At 45.1% G+C, this 16608-nt stretch overlaps 1 protein-coding gene across 1 annotated transcript in view; it reads right to left on the minus strand.

The window, feature by feature from the left end:
* The window catches only part of TESPA1 (thymocyte expressed, positive selection associated 1), a 36532-nt gene extending 26623 nt beyond the window's left edge, over positions 1-9909 (minus strand). Inside the window, exon 1 of the mRNA XM_055337224.1 lies at positions 9791-9909. The gene's annotated coding sequence lies outside the window, so the exon portion shown is untranslated. The remainder of the gene's footprint in view (positions 1-9790) is intronic.
* Between the last annotated feature and the right edge of the window lie 6699 nt (positions 9910-16608).

Genomic DNA, 16608 nt, shown 5'->3' on the forward strand with positions numbered 1-16608 from the left:
CCACCCCAGCGGTGCCCCCCACATTTTCCCAGCTCTGCATGAAGGAGCATGAAGCGTGATCCCTGTGCTCATTCAGGAAGGGGGACCAGCTGTCCAGCCCTTCCTCTGTCTGCTCCCCACCCCCCGCCTCCACCCCCCAAAATGCTCTGAAATATATCAGGGCTACGTCTTTCAAATCAGCAAATCTTGGAACTTCAAACATGTTATGATTTAAGGGACACTAAGAAAGTTCTTCTAACTTAAAGAATTCCTACTTCTTACGGTAGCTGGCATATGGTCATCCAGACTCTTCCACTAAAATTAGAGTATCTTTACACCTGCAATTGATAAAATTCACTGTATTTGGTCTTCATGTAGATGTATGAAGAATTTCCAGATCTCAAAGTTCAAACCACTTTTCTAAGGTGCAATAGCCAGGATGTCACTCCAACTACAGTCATTCTGAGTTCGTTGTTTGTTTCGCTCCGTTTCCTGTTTTATATATGAGGGGTCCACATAAGATTTCTCTTGGAAAAGAAAAATCCCGTAATACAAACAGCAGAGAGATGTTGCCTTACGCAATTAGCAGTCATGACCTTCAGATCATTCCTTTCTAATTTGTCAGCTTGGGTTGAGCAACTTGGGTTTCTCCACAGCTAGGAGTTGACGCCTCAGTTCATCGATGCATTTGTGTCTCATGTGACACTGCCCACTCAACATCTCTGTGTTCTTCCAAAAGATACATCCTGATGGCCACTTACTCCAAGAGGAAGAAAGAGGGGAGGAACCACTCAGGTGTCTGAATAGAGCTTGAAAACCCTTGAGGCTAATGTACATTCGTTGACTTATGCTCTGTCCTCCGGCCTCTTCCCTGCTTGCCCCCCTCAACCCACTACAGTGAACAAGTAGATGCTGGATGAGTAACTCCTCACGATCTTATCCTTCGACTCCCTGGAGCTCCCAGAAACAGCTCCATCTTTATAGCTGTGCTTCTAATTGTTGGAGTAGGGGGAAAAAAAGAGGAAAAACAAAACAAAACAAAACAAAACAAAAAAAAACAAGAACGGCAGTTTCTGGAGACTTCCATTCTTCGAAGACCTAAACACAAAACCATTAGGGAGGCGTTCAACAATATAGGCCCTTAAAAGAGCTATTTTTGAAAAGAGCATCCTGAACATAAAGTGCATTCCTAGGGAAATCGCATTGTTTTGGATGCCTCTGCTTGCTATATTTGACAAAACATATCCAGAGAACAGTATTACATGGTAACTGTTGTCAGATCTAGTCTTTCGCTTTAGGTCCAGCCCACCTCTATTCTTCTCCAAGGAGAGACCGCAGTTGGTACTTGGAGGAGACGTTGTTAACCCTGAGCACTTGGCTCTCTGTCCACTGCCTGGGTCTTTGGGGGGAAATTAAATGAATAAATTAAGCTTGAGACACAGGGAAACCACAAAGAGGGGGCGCAGAGAAAACTCATCCTTTAGTCAGAGGTCTTGTGAGGTGATAAAGACAGGATGGAACTGCCACTAGAAGGAACTTAAGAAAGAGTCTAAAAAGCCTTGATCGGGGTTTATTTCCCTGTTCTGCACCTTCCAGATATTGAGTAGGTTGGCGTCAGTTGGCCCAGAGTAGAAAACGTCAAAGGCCGAGTCGCCTTGTGTTTCATTCTCAGAGTAAGTGGCCCTCACCTAAATCACAAGAACTCTTGAGCTTACAAATAACTTTTTTTTTTTTGGCAAATGAGGGGAATTTAAAAGGCAGTCAATCCCTTTCTCTGGTTTCAGTTGCTCAGCTGGGGACATTATGCCCTAAAATTGGATGCTTCTGGTACTATAAACTCCTGGGTGCACCATTTCATAGCTGAACGCCCACAGTGCCCAGCGCAGGTGCCGGAATCTCGCTTGTTGAGATGGTAGATAGAGTCTCAACATCCTCTGTGATACAAATCTGTTCTACATTCCTCCCACATCTTTGAAAATATAGTAAGTGCTTATAGGCCAATTTCCCTTTTGCCCCTTGAAAATGCTTATCTCTTTTTAAACCCTATGCTTTTCTCATGTTCTTTTTCCTCTCAATCTTCCTGTCTCTCTGCCTTTGACACACTTTACTTGCAAAGCTCAGCTTCTTCTTTTTTTTTTTTTTTGCCCAGCTTTTAACCAAATTTCTTCATGAAGTCGGGCCTGGCTTCTACAGCTGACGTGGCCACTTTCACCAACCGCCTTCTCTGCCTGATTTTTTTTTTCTTCTTAGTCCTTATCACTCATATACTTTGTATTTTATTTTTTTTAAAATTTTTTTTAAATTTTTTATTTATTTATGATAGTCACACACAGAGAGAGAGAGAGAGGCAGAGACACAGGCAGAGGGAGAAGCAGGCTCCATGCACCAGGAGCCCGATGTGGGATTCGATCCCGGGTCTCCAGGATCGGGCCCTGGGCCAAAGGCAGGCGCCAAACTGCTGCGCCACCCAGGGATCCCTATACTTTGTATTTTAATGATTAATCTAATTTATTGCTTGCTCTTCTAATTGGAATAACAGCTCCACGAGGACAGAAGTTTTATCTGCATTGTTTGCTGAGGTATCCCTAATGCCTAAAACGGAAACAAATTCATTGTGGTTGCTTAGTAAATCAGATTCTCCAAACAAATGAATATTCAGGAGATGACTACTCCACAAAGGAGCCATTGCCTTGTAGGAGCTCAGATGCGTCATAGACACATCTGTAGGGAGATCAACTGTCAAGACTGTTAACAATCTGTGTGTGTTACTAAGCATGTAACAGTGTTTTGGGCCGTGAGTTAGTGAGAAGAGATGAATTTGAGGGTTATTCTAAGATTTATTTCTGATCTAGGTGTTCCTATATTGATGACCAGATGTTGTATTTTCTTAACTATTCCCATTTGCTGTTCTGTCCTAGGCACAAAGGTTTTACTCAATGTAAGTACCTAAAGGAAAAAGGCTATGGAAAAAGAGGCCTCAGTGCTTAAAGAGTTCCAAAGAAGGGCTTATAAATAAATGGCTGTGATGGTTCTGGCGACACAAAGGTTGGCCAAGTTAAGGACTCTACTGCTCGCTGAGAATGGCAGCCATTTGGGTGAGAATGGAATAATTTCTTCCCTTGGGAACGCAACGTGGTTTCAAGTCTGAAGGAAAATATGCAGGGCACATCTAAGCTAATCTCAACTGCAGCAGACTGGACATGGGCCCAGGGAATTGAACAAGGTCATTTCCCCCCAATCTCTGCCACAGGGACCTTTCATGGGTGTTCTACAGGAATAAAATAAGCGCAGTGATATTAGGAGGGTGGGAAGAATAGAACTGTCTGGTTAGAGGTCGCAAGAGGAAGCTGTGCTGCTGAGAGATAAGAAAGCAGGTATTCTTTGTAGGCATCTGGAGGAAGCGGCAAATGATATCAGACAAGCACATCAGTGATGACAGCATTAGGAAGAATTGAAGGATGGGTGCAGGCAGCTGTCCAGGCGGCAACTTTGAAGGTCTTGGGGCTCCTTGTAATAGAGGAAAGGGCATGTCATATGCAGACATACACTTAATATGTACAATGGAGTTGGGAGCAGTGAAAAGAGGAGGAATCAGAGTAGATGTGGGCATTCTTTCAACCTTTTGGTCCAACTCATTGACTTCTGGCAAGTCAGTTAGGTTTTCTCCTTGGGCAGCAGTTTCATCCTCTTGATAGTGAATTGGTGGGAGTCAGTGCGGTACACATTTGCCTCCAACACCAACGTATCTGAAGGTATTCTAGTTGAGTTTGAAATAACTGTATGGATGATACCCTTAAAAGGAAATGCATTTGTATGGTTTTTCCCATAAGCATTAGGAGATGGTGCTATGGCCTCTTGTGTTAGTTCCCATTTGGCAGCTTCCCTTTCACAGCGACACTGATTTATGAGGTGCCTGTACTTCTAACACAGACTCAGGAAAGCGGTGAGTCTTGAAGGGGGCAGCGAGAAGGAGCCCAAATGAGTGTGATTCTGGTAAGCATTGCTCACTGGCCTCCAGCACTTTTTGAACTTTTCCTCTACTCGTTCTTTAGCTTATGCAGCTTTATCCACCTCCCTCTCTATCCAGACACATGCTATCTACACTTTGAAGGCCTATCCAAGTCATCTCTTCTCACCCCCACCTCTAGCGACAAGTACGTGTGCCCATACCACATGCAGCAAGGGGGAAGTAGTCGCTGGTCTCAGCATCATACCCCACTTCTTGTGACCCCCTCCCCCAGGCCCCGTCTCAGGACCCAGAAGGGTACCCGCAGCGGGAGGGGCCCAGCAAATGCTGTGTCTGCACAGGAGCAAGAAAAACTATCTTCATTCAGTACGTGCCATGGGACTGGGGCCTCCCGACTTTCAATAAGGTCTCAAATCTTAATGTATATATTTGTTTTTTTATATATTTTTATTGGAGTTCGATTTGACAACATATAGCACAACACCCAGTGCTCATCCCATCAAGTGCCCCCCTTCAGTGCCCGTCACCCAGTCACCCCAACCCCCCGCCCACCTCCCCTTCCACCACCCCTTGTTCGTTTCCCAGAGTTAGGGGTCTCTCATGTTTGTCTCCCTTTCTGATATATATTTGTTTACACCTTGTAGTAAAGAGGAAAGAGGCTTGGGGCATAGTCACACTGTCTCTTACTGACAGAACACAGGGGTCCAACAAGTCTGACCAAATCTTATAAAACTCAAACTATCAAATTCTATATTTAAAAAATATTTCTCCAGAATTTCCATTTTTCTATATTTAAAGAATATTCTTCCATTCTGAGTTTCCATTCCTTGGTCAGAAGTTCCTTCTAGAATCTGATTACCATCTGATGCTGGCTTATTGTATTTGATCTATTGTATTTAATATTGTATTTAATCTACCTCCTGTGAGGAAGGAAGTCCTAGTCTGCTGGTATTTTTTTTTCTGATGTTCCTTCTAACTGCACACCCCCACAGCCCAAAAAAACTCCACATTTATTCTATTGCTATTTGCCTGAATCACTCTTTAAAAGCCTTATTTTCCCCCCTTCTGCTCTCATTTCCAGTCCTTTGTCCTTTCCTCTTCCCTACATTTCTCTAGAGGTTCACTCCCCAAATATTTCTCTACAATCTGTTCAATGTTTTGGAGTCTGACTACAACAAATAGAGCAGGAGGGAATTCTCTTTGTTTTGAGGATATTATAGTTAAAAGCAGAAATTTCGGCTTACAGGATCAAAGTAGACAAAAGAAGGTTCAGGAATCAAGAGATTTGAAAGGAGTATCTTCTAACAAAAACCATCAGCACAAGCGGCAAGCAGGAGAAAAACCTTTACGGGCCTGTCATTATTACTGCATTGAGTACCCCATGTACCTCCAGGGTGTTTTCTAAGAGATGGAGTTAGGGATTCCCCATATATTAATATGGGCCAAAGTAATAGGTGCTAATAACTGGGATATACACAGCACCTTCTATTTATCCATAGAACCTTCCTATAAACCATCTCACTTAATCCTGACAATCACCTTTGAACTAACTATTGTTATGTGAAGCTCAGGGACATATGCGACCCATCCCGGGTCATATATTTAGGATATTGTAATGTTGAGAATTAAACTCAGGTTGATCTGACTCAAGTTGTATGATTTTTCCATGAATTATGGAACAAGAAAATGACCTAATATCTCCACCCAAGGATCAGTGGTACATGTAATGTAGGATGAAAGAAAGAAGAAACTATTTCAGTAAATTCTCCATTTCACATGCTATGCAAACTCTCCACGTTATAGCCTTCTATCAAAGAGGCAGCATAAACCAAAATTAATCTATCCTTGGCTTTGTGACAATCTGAGTGAAGGAAGTGTTGCTTTCTTTGGTTATTAGCATAGTTTTCCTTCCTAACTCCAACTAGACTATGAAGCAGTTTTGCCTTTGTCAGGCTTACAAGAATGGCTTAGCAGCAAGGGTCCAATTAGGTTCTGGTCGAGAGGAAAAAGTCAGTCTGCCTAGAATCGCATCTACTTCTCTCAGATTGTTGTGATTCAGGTCACAGAACATTTGGTTGTGTTCTATGCTATTGTGCCATTCAGAATGATGGTTCTAGGGCAGCACAGACAAATCAGAGTTGACACCAGTGATAGCCCCGTAGCCGGGTTCTACAAGTATATGGCATTGGGTAGTTGGGTTGGTCATGGGCACTCAGTGGGCTTGGGGCAATTGATATTTACCATAATTTGGTATGGAAATATTTTAATAAATCGTTATGGGTCTACCAATTTGTACCTGCCAAGTATCAGCTCTGCTTATAGGTATCTCATGGGGATCTTTTCAAGAGGTCCAGAAAGGATGGCCAACTCTTGAAAAGGAAAACTATAAAAAGAACAAGGGCCTGGAATTAGAGTTAGCCTTGTTTGGAATCACAGTTCTATCTACTTTCTGCTTATGTGTCCTTGGTAAAATCACCTGTCCCTTCTAAATCTAAGTTTCTTCATATCTAAAACACGTAACATGCAATTTGTTGGGCTATTAGGGCTAATATCAGGTGATGTGTGTTAAGTCCCTGATATATAAAGGAAGTGCTTGATAAATGATAGCAGTTATTATTATTAATCCTCCCTCAGTCTAAACCATTCACTAAAATCAGAACATTTTCAGGAATAAGAGGGAAGATGGAGTGAGATGCAGGATATGGCAGCTGGTGTAAAATCCAGATGGGAAAGAGAGATGGTGTTGAGCAGAGATGAAACACAGTTAAGTAGCTCCTTCCTTCTTACTTCATGCCTAAAGGGACCCGAGAGAGCATCTAATCCCAGTCATTCATTTCAAAAAAGAGAAGGGGTGGGGATGGGAGAGAGAGATAGAGAGACAGAGAGAGAGGTTGGGAGGGAGAGAGAGAGGGGAAGTAAGAAGGAGGCTTATCTGAAATCACATGGAATATTTTTTTTTAATTTATTTATGATAGTCACAGAGAGAGAGAGAGAGAGAGAGAGAGAGAGAGAGAGAGGCAGAGACACAGGCAGAGGGAGAAGCAGGCTCCATGCACTGGGAGCCCGATGTGGGATTCGATCCCGGGTCTCCAGGACTGCGCCCTGGGCCAAAGGCAGGCGCCAAACCGCTGCGCCACCCAGGGATCCCAATCACATGGAATATTAAGGTTATAAGTGGGACTGAAACTCACAAGTTCTAAGCCCCAGGTCTGTGCTTCTTCCTTTACATCACACGACCTTCCTCATGGCGCCCTGGTTTCCACTCGGGACCTCCTCCCAGGAACAGGTATCAGGCCTCTCTTCTTTTCTGTCCTTATTGTGCCTACACCCAAGCAGAGCCTATAAACTGGGACTAAGAGTGAAAACAAGCGTGGGAGGAGAGAAGGACACAGAGTTTCCATGATGGGGCCCACGAGACGTGCATCTTATCCGCATTTACAGCCAAGATAGACACACAGCACCACTGTGGGAAGGGCTGTGGGAAATCCCAGGACAGCCATTCCGCTCTAGATAGGACAAACCACCTCAAGCCAGGTTGGCTGCACCCCCTTCCACATGCCCCCGACCTGTAATATGCTCTCACGTTCCTCCATAGATAGGAAATACATTCCTAATTTCTAGTTCTCTTCCATGTCGCTGCAGTTGGGAAGACCTTCAGAGCAAAAATTCCCCCGAGGGTAGCATTTGAATATTCTGAGACATCTATGGTCTAAAGCAGCAACTCAATCTATTTCAGGGAAATATAATATTTTTTGATAAATAATATGAAGAAAAATTCCAAGGAATGAATAGAACTATTTTTACCCTCTTTCTCCCCCAGATAATTTCAGCTGAACAAATACTGGAAGAAGACGTCTAAAACCTCTTCCTCTCTCTTTCCCTTTCTTCCCTATGCCCATCTCCATGGTGTGAATGAGTTTTATGGAAGGCTCATAAAGTGCCATGGGAGACATTCAAGTTATACATTTGGAAAAGGGTAATCCTGTGCTCTCAGTGCTGAAAGAAACTAAATTTTTCACCTGGATGGGCTATAAAGCAGCTGGACTAAGAAACATCCATCCATCTGTGGCCTGGTTTGCAGATGGCTTGGGCTGGAGATACGAGTGAGGGTGAGCGGAGTTCTCAGTTCTGTGAATCCATGTCTTCCATTTTTCAGTCCTTTTTCCATGGTAATATGGCACTTTCCCTTATGTGTTCATTTTAATTTTTCTCCCCCCCCCCACAGTTATCTACACTCTCTCTTCTCAGAATCTGTGTTTAAGTCCTTTCCGCACTGAGCTTGGGTATGGGCAGGGCTCAAAGCGTACAGAACACTTGTCAATGATCAAGTAGCATTAAGTGTCTGATCTTTTTCCATTGCTGTAGCCCATAGTGGACCCATGATTCATGATCTAAGCTGGGACCAAACTTCCTCTCCATTCTCTATTAGAATACAAGTCATAAACCCTAACTAAAAAGAAGGACTAAAAAGGACTGTGTTGATTCCCATGGCCACTACGTAATGCCTAACCCTAGGGCTCCGTCCTCGTTTCAGGGGACTGGGAGACTTATGAGAAGGGGCTGCTAGTAGGGCTGTCAAGAGTTTCTAAACTCCCTGGGATGCCCTTGAATAAGAAATACTTTGTTAGATCTGTTTCTGTCCCTCTTGTTATATCTTCCGCTTGTTCTCTCTGATAATATCCTAGTAGCGAGAGATAATAAACCTGGCTTCCCCTCCTCCTAGTAATGCTTCCTGTTCTGGGAGAATCACACCAGATTTCACCTCCAATCACTCAAGCCCAACAACTGTTAAGTCTGCAGCTTAGACACACAGGTTGAAGGCCTCCAGCCTCCAACTTCCAACCTCCCATCCTCAGCACTGCTATTGCCTGTCTGGGCAGCCATTTGTGACCGAGTCACTAGTACTTATAAGTCCTCATGATCTTATCAAACCATTTCTGTGGGGTTCTTTTATCTTCTCATTGTTCTGCGTAGGCACCTGCCTCCTCTCCACCCACTGGAAAGCTCTGTAGCACAGCAGGGGCCTGGGAAAACCCCAGTGTAGAGGATCTTTCCACTCCTCCACCTTCTCCAAAAGTCATGTAGGTGGTAACAAGCTCAGCCTGGCTACCGCTAAGTCAAGGGATGTTGGAGGAGCACAGACCCACCCCACGTGAGTCGATACAAGTCATTAAGTGATCGACACATCCGTGTATCCACCTCTGAGATGTCCAGCCTGAAAAACAACCCCGACAGCTGGTTACCTCTCTTGAGCTGTGCAGTTAAGCAGGCCTGGCATTGTCCAATCGTGTGACCTCCCCCTCACATCTACTCCCAATATGTCTGGCTGTAGCTCATCTCCTCACCAGCCTTCTTCTGCAGCTTTGGAGAAAAGTAGTCACACTCACACAAAACAGCATCGATTTAGGCTAGGTAATTTCCACTAGTTCACAGTTAGGAGCACTAGAATGGGACCCGCAGTGACGTGAGAAATGTATCTCCTTGAGGACCTTTCGAAGTTGGAATCAGATTGAAATTCCAACACAAGGGAGTACAGCAAGATGCGGAGAGGAGCTTCCCACGTGAGAAAGGTGAAAAGTTTCTAAATATTAATTCAGGCCATCAAAGAACCCATGTTTTGTGGCCCTATATAAAATATCTGTCCAGTAAATGGGAAGAAATAAAATAATAATAATAAAATCTTAAAAAGATAAAGGGACCTTTTTGTTCTGAGAAGCACGGTGATGGATTTTTTAAGATCGGAGTCAGGGATGTGGGAGATTTTCTCCTGATTTTTCCCTTTTCCTCCCAGCTCCACCCCAAATCGGTATAGTCTTAAAATGGAGGTGGAAATCATATACTTACCTGCCCGCAGGTAGAGAGCAGAGTTTGAGGGTGAGCTGAGGTCAGCAAAGCCGGGCCAAGCCCTTCCCAGGTATCGGGATCTGAGTGAGGACAGTGGCAAAGTATCATATTGCATGTTGTACCTTTCTCTCTGTCCTCATTCAACTGCTGTTGCCCGCTCAGAAAGGGGAAGCGGAAATGAGAAAACACACACACACACACACACACACACACACACACACACAGTCGTAGTCCCCGCCTCCCACCCCAGCCACATCCTCTGCTCTAGCTCCGGAGACAGAAGAACAAAAGATCTGAAGTCACTGAGCTCACCACTAAGGAGCCCTTCCTGTCAGAGGCCTGCCTGGGTCTTTATCAAACAAGAGATCGTTTCCTATTAAGGGAAGGGCACAGCCCGTCTGACGATGCGTGATGTGATGCGTGTGTAGGAGTCTTCCTACCCTGTTACTGGAATCTCACCGCTCTGAGAAAGCTTCCTGTCCCCAGGAGGAGGAGGGGTGTCGACAAGTCATCTCACATTTATCTCAGAGAAAGTGCCCGTGGCTCTAGCACACGCTTGAGGCAGCTCTAAGCCAAAATGGATCAGTTTGCATAACTCTTTCACACTCTGGTAAATTCTCTACAAGCCTGTTCTCAAATCCTGCTGTGCCACTGTGGGCGACCTCTTTCGGGGTTGACTTATCAGCCCTTGTTTTAATGTTCAAACCACTTTGGAGTTTTTCTAAATAAATAAATAGATGGATAGATCATTGCTTTCCCGAGGAATTTTTAAAGCTGAATTTATTTTACTTTTTTTATTTTTATGAATTTATTTTTTATTGGTGTTCAATTTGCCAACACATAGAATCACACCCAGTGCTCATCCCGCCAAGTGCCCCCCTCAGTGCCCGTCACCCAGTCACCCCCACCCCCCGCCCTCCTCCCCTTCCATCACCCCTAGTTCATTTCCCGGATTTAGGAGTCTCTCATGTTCTGTCTCCCTCTTTGATATTTCCCACTCATTTTTTCTCCTTTCCCCTTTATTCCCTTTCACCATTTTTTATATTCCCCAAATGAATGAGACCATATAATATTTGTCGTTCTCCGATTGACTTATTTCACTCAGCATCATACCCTCCAGTTTCATCCATGTCCAAGCAAATGGTGGGTATTCGTCGTATCTAATGGCTGAGGAATATTCCATTGTACACATAGGCCGCATCTTTTTTATCCATCATCTGTCGATGGTCACCGAGGCTCCTTCCACAGTTTGGCTACTGTGGACATGGCTGCTAGAAACATCGGGGTGCAGGTGTCCCGGCGTTTCCCTGCATCTGCATCTTTGGGGTAAATCCCCAGCAGTGCAATTGCTGGGTCGTAGGGCAGATCTACTTTTAACTTAAAGCTGAATTTTTAAGACTCTGTCACAGCCTGGAGATGTCTCCCGTTTATTGGCTTTCAGTTCCAAGACGCTTTCTTAAACTCTGAAAGTTTGTCCCCCTCCCCCCGCCCCAGTCCTCCCCTGTCCCCCGGCCAGCGTTCAGCATCCATGGCCAGCTGTTTCCCATTCCTCCCGCATCTGCCAGGACGGCTTCCTCTCTTTCCGTCTGAGGTCTGCCATTGCAGCTGTCTCCCGGACCTCTTTGCCAGTCCTACTCTGTTTCCTTCCTTGTAGGAATATTTGTATTTGCAAATATTTATCACAATATTTGCGTACAGGGCACACCTCTAATGTGCTGACCGAGACTGATTCCCGCACACCCGTTCTTTTCTCTCTAATTTTATGGCTGTAACTACAGTTGGGCCCCTTTTTATCGTGTTCCCAAATTCCGTCCCCGGTTGACAACGGGACGACTTCGTTGGCGACCCACGGCATGGCTATGGTGTGGTGGAAAGCTGCCCAAGTGAAATTGCTGCTTCGCAAAACAAGTGCTCTCACCATTGCTTTCTTCAAGGACAATAAAAGTTATAATTCCCTTTGTTTCTCTTTCAAATATGGACACGCACACACCGTTTATTTACACGTAGGGATGATAATGTCTAGCATGTTTCCCAGGACATAGTAGGTGCTTTTTTTGAGAATTCCTTCAACGTCAACAAGTCAAAAAAAAAAAAAAAACCCAAAACTCAGCATTCTCTTGATCTCTTGATCAGTATTCTTTTTCTGTACAAATTCACTATAAAAACTAAACTAGTAGGGGCACCTAGTGGCTCTGTTGGTTAAGCTTCTGACTCTCGATTCAGGCTCAGGTCATGATCTCTGGATCATGAGACCGAGTCCCGTGTTGGGCTCCCCACTGAGCATAGAGCCTGCTTAAGATCCTCTCTCTCCTTCTGTCCCCTCCTACTCCCTGACGCCCTCTCTTCTCTCTCTCTCTCTCTCTCAAAACAAACAACACAAAACAACAAAACCAGTGGAGCTCTAAAAATTCTTTTTAGCCCTAAGCTTCTGAAACGCAGAATTTTCCTTAACAGTTGAGGTATGGAGAGTAGGACCTCTACAGGCAGTCTGTAAATGCGGAAAGACGTCTTAATTTTCAGAGTGACAGTCAAGCTGCTCCTGGTATTTAGTGCCTGAGGGTCAAAGACGCTAAATGTCTTTGAAGGGTACAGGACTTTTCATAGGAATGATTAATAGTCTTGGACAAAATGCCAGCCACCATGTTGACAAAGAGTAGACCTTGACATCAGGCTCTACCCTAGGTGGCTGTGTAGTCCTGTGCCCAGGACGTAAGATCTCTGCGCCTCAACTTCCTTGTCTGCACAATGGGGACAATGTCCTTAAAGGAGAGGCTGCAAAGCTATAGGAATAAAGGGATGTAAAGTATTTACTCACCACAAATGCTCAACAAATTGCAGCTACTTTTTATGGCTCTTTCATACTGTTCTCAACTTATCCAGCATGCTACGTACCTGTATACACCAGAGTCACTTCGGTCTTTAAGTTAGTCCTTCCTCAAGCAAATTTCTGGAGATTTTTGTTGTTGTTGTTGTTGTTAATTAAAAAAAGAAAATTGCTCTTTGAGTGAGATATTTTTTTTAAAGATTTTATGTATTTATTCATGATAGACAGAGAGAGAGAGAGAGGCAGAGATACAGGCAGAGGGAGAAGCAGGCTCCATGCAGGGAGCCGGACGTGGGACTCGATCCCAGGACCCCAGGGTCACACTCTGGGCTGAAGGCGGCGCTGAACCACTGAGCCACCCAGGGTGACCTTTGGGTGAGATTTTTTAAAATGTTTTCTTCTTTACCAGCAGTGGCAGGAAGACATGAATGAAGCCCTAGGAGCTTCCTAGGAGGAGAAGGAAATGTGCATATTCTGGATTGGTCGTCTTTCTCTGTTGTTGAGTTATTTCCCTGCCCCACAATCTGTCTCTTTCTCTGTCTCTTTACCTCTCTCTCTCTCTCTCTCTCTCTCTCTTGCAATCTCTCTCATCTACTCTTCCTAATGTTTGAAACCATTAAGTGCCTCTATATCCCTGACACTGTAAAATGCTCTGATCATATGTCACACATGCATCCTGAAAACCAGTTGCCCTTTTGGTGCTAGATGTAGTCCAGGATTTCAGATTTTTTTTTAATGAAATTTTGCTCCTTTCCCCTCCGTGGGTTAAAAATAAAGACCCTTATACTAAATGAGGCAACGAGTTAGGTGCCCACTGCCTCTGTGGCTCAGCAGTGTGGTGCCTCGTGTCATGGCCAGGTTGTCCCTCTGGGCATCCTCCCTTGGGCATTAAGGAATCTCAGTGCAAATGCTGAACTGGGGGTAGAAGGGACCCTCCACCTTAACACTAACTGTATGGTCATTACTTAATTTCAAGGACACCGGTTTCCTCTTCTGAAACATAGAAACATTTTCTAAGACTCTCTCGCCTCTAGGAACTTACGATCTCTACATGTACTGTTGTGCGTTTCTCTCATGTGAGTGCATGTGGAAAATGGAACTGTTAAGCCCGCAGACCTTTGCTCAGAAACCATCATACAGGTAATAGAGAATGCACTAGAAAACACCTCTTGTCCATGGCAAAGCCAAGTGAAAACTACTCGAGAATCCTCCAGACAGGTAGCCTGATGGCTGGTAGGTCAGAGCGCCCATGCATCCCTCCAAGAGCTGAGCTGGAGTTGGGTGTGGGCTCTGGAGCCGCAGGACGGGGCGCTCGGCTGGCAGCCTGCCCAGACAGATGGGGGCCGAAGCCAGAACAGCTGCTCCGAGAGGCCATCCTGCGGCAGAGATGCTGCGGCTCCCAGCCCTGCTCAGCGCCCCTCCGCCCAGGCCCGGATGCAAGTGATGTGCTTTCATGTCAGTTCTCAGCTTTTCTCCTTTTTCAGAGGCGAGGCTTTGCAAACACCCGCTCTTCACCGTGTCCTGCTCCTTCACCTTGCTGGGAGCTCGAGCGAGCGTGTCTCCTGCTCATACCAATGGCTCAAGAGTAGGGAGCACAGGTAGAGTCTTGGGGACAAGGCTGTGGTTCAACCAATGGAGGATTTTCTAGACTTTTTCCAGACAGAAAAGGGTCCACCAAGGTCATCTTTTCCTTCTCTTTGCTTCTATGTTCTGGGAGCTCAGGAGACGATCGGATTTGCTCACTTTCCTAAGACAACCGCTGAGTCACTCAACTCAATCTTGGGAAAGTCCTTTTTATCCGTCTTGTTCTGGCTTCTCTGTTTGCAAAAGTCCTGCCGTCTGGGGAGAAATCCGTCACAGGCCTCCGCAGACGGTATTCCTTCAGAGATCTGGAGTTAGAATTCTATTCAAACTGTATTTTAGGGATCCCTGGGTGGCTCAGCGGTTTGGAACCTGCCTTTGGCCCAGGGCGCGATCCTGGAGTCCCGGGATCGAATCCCACATCGGGCTTCCGGTGCATGGAGCCTGCTTCTCCCTCTGCCTGTGTCTCTGCCTCTCTCTCTCTCTCTCTCTCTCTCTCTCTATGTCTATCATAAATAAATAAATAAATCTTTTTTTAAAAAACTGTATTTTATTGGGTACTGCCAGAAAGAAGCCAGACCCAAGGGGATGTGAAGAAAGATAATATAAAAAGATGCTTTAGTCTTGTATCAAAAACCTCCTAGAGGGCTTACTTTCCAGTCTGATTAGACAATTTAAGGAAACACGATCAATAAAAGATGAACCTGATTCTAAGGCACAACTTCTCGAAGTTGTTAATAAGCTGATGGGAATGCAACGCTCCTAGAAGGAGAGAGTTTGTAGTTCCCAAACATAGTAGTCTATTTTTATTTTTATTATTATTATTTTTTTGAGGATCATTCCAAGGAAATTACTTCTAGGAAAGTTGTCCTCCACTAAAGCCACTATAGTTGTGTCTTCTCTAGATTAAATAATGACACTCGCGTCTTCCATCACATTCAGATGGTTTGAGCATAAGAGGGTTTGTCTTGTGAGTTATGTTCTTTCTTCTGATCAATTTGTTTAATTTGGGAGCACGGGGCCTCCCTGGGGTCTCAGGTGTGACTCGCATCGTGATTGCTTAGGGCTTGACCAGCCCATTGAGGAAGACAGAGCCTGGGGCCCATAGGATGGAGCGTAAGTGCAGTGGAGGAGGAAGGAGCTGGGGATGTAGGCGGATGAGAGTCAGAGTTCTTCTGCGGCTAGATCAGCCCCCTGGACTTGAGGAACAGGAAACGTAGAATAATTTTCATCTTGGTCTCCTTGTCTAGAAGAAAAGAGGGCTTCTAGTAGGGTTCGTCTTTCTATCAGGTAAAAGGTACAAAGTTAACACTCATGACAATGCCATCACTGGTGGCAGGAAAAGAGAGAGGGGATGAGAGCTAGTAATCTAATTTTTTTTTTAGTTAAAAAGCATTTAAGGGGGGTCCCTGGGTGGCTCAATGGTTTGGCGCTTGCCTTTGGCCCAGGGTGTGATCCCTGAGTCCCAGGATCGAGTTCCACGTTGGACTCCCTGCATGGATCCTGCTTCTCCCTCTGCCTGTGTCTCTGCCTCTCTCTCTCTCTCTCTCTCTCTCTCTCTCTCATAAATAAATAAATAAAATCTTAAAAAAAAAGCATTTAAGGGAGCACCTGCATGGCTCAGTCAGCTGAGCATCCAACTCTTTTTTTTTTTTAAAGATTTTATTTATTTATTCATGATAGTCACAGAGAGAGAGAGAGAGAGGCAGAGACACAGGCAGAGGGAGAAGCAGGCTCCATGCAGGGAGCCCGACGTGGGATTCGATCCCGGGTCTCCAGGATCGTGCCCCAGGCCAAAGGCAGGCGCTAAACCGCTGCGCCACCCAGGGATCCCTGAGCATCCAACTCTTGACTTCAGCTCAGGTCCTGGTCATAATCTTGGGGTTGTGAGTCCCATGCCAGGCTCTGCACTGAATATGGAGCCTACTTCAGATTCTCTCCCTCCTTCTCCCTCTGCCCCTCTGCTCTCTCTCTAAATAATAAGTAAATATAGTTGCCCCACCCAAAAAGCATTTAAAAGAGGGTTAAATCTTGGAGGAATTATGGCATAAGGGCCAGGAGGTTAGTGACCTTGAGGATTTGAGGAATTTTTAAAAGTTTTGGGGTCCAGCACTCTATTATCTTTAAAGGGATAGGCATTAAGGGACATAACAGCAGGTAGAAATTGGGCGCTGCTGTAGGTTTGGTGTAAGGGAAAAAATGTAGGGTGAGTATGGGGTCAAGTGTCAAGGTAGAGCCTGAACACTTGGGTTACAGTGAGATGGGGCAGGGGGTTAATAGATTGGAGGGAGAGTGGCTCTTTTCTAGGCCCAGGGAAGCCCTGAGACTCTGAGGTCATCCCACCAAAGTCAGACTGTTCCCCACTCACAGTGGACTAGAACCTGTGGGCAGGGCGGGGGTTGTGGAGCGGTGG

The sequence above is a fragment of the Nyctereutes procyonoides genome, unplaced genomic scaffold (genome assembly GCF_905146905.1).
Source record: "Nyctereutes procyonoides isolate TBG_1078 unplaced genomic scaffold, NYPRO_anot_genome, whole genome shotgun sequence".
Taxonomy (NCBI): Eukaryota; Metazoa; Chordata; class Mammalia; order Carnivora; family Canidae; genus Nyctereutes; species Nyctereutes procyonoides.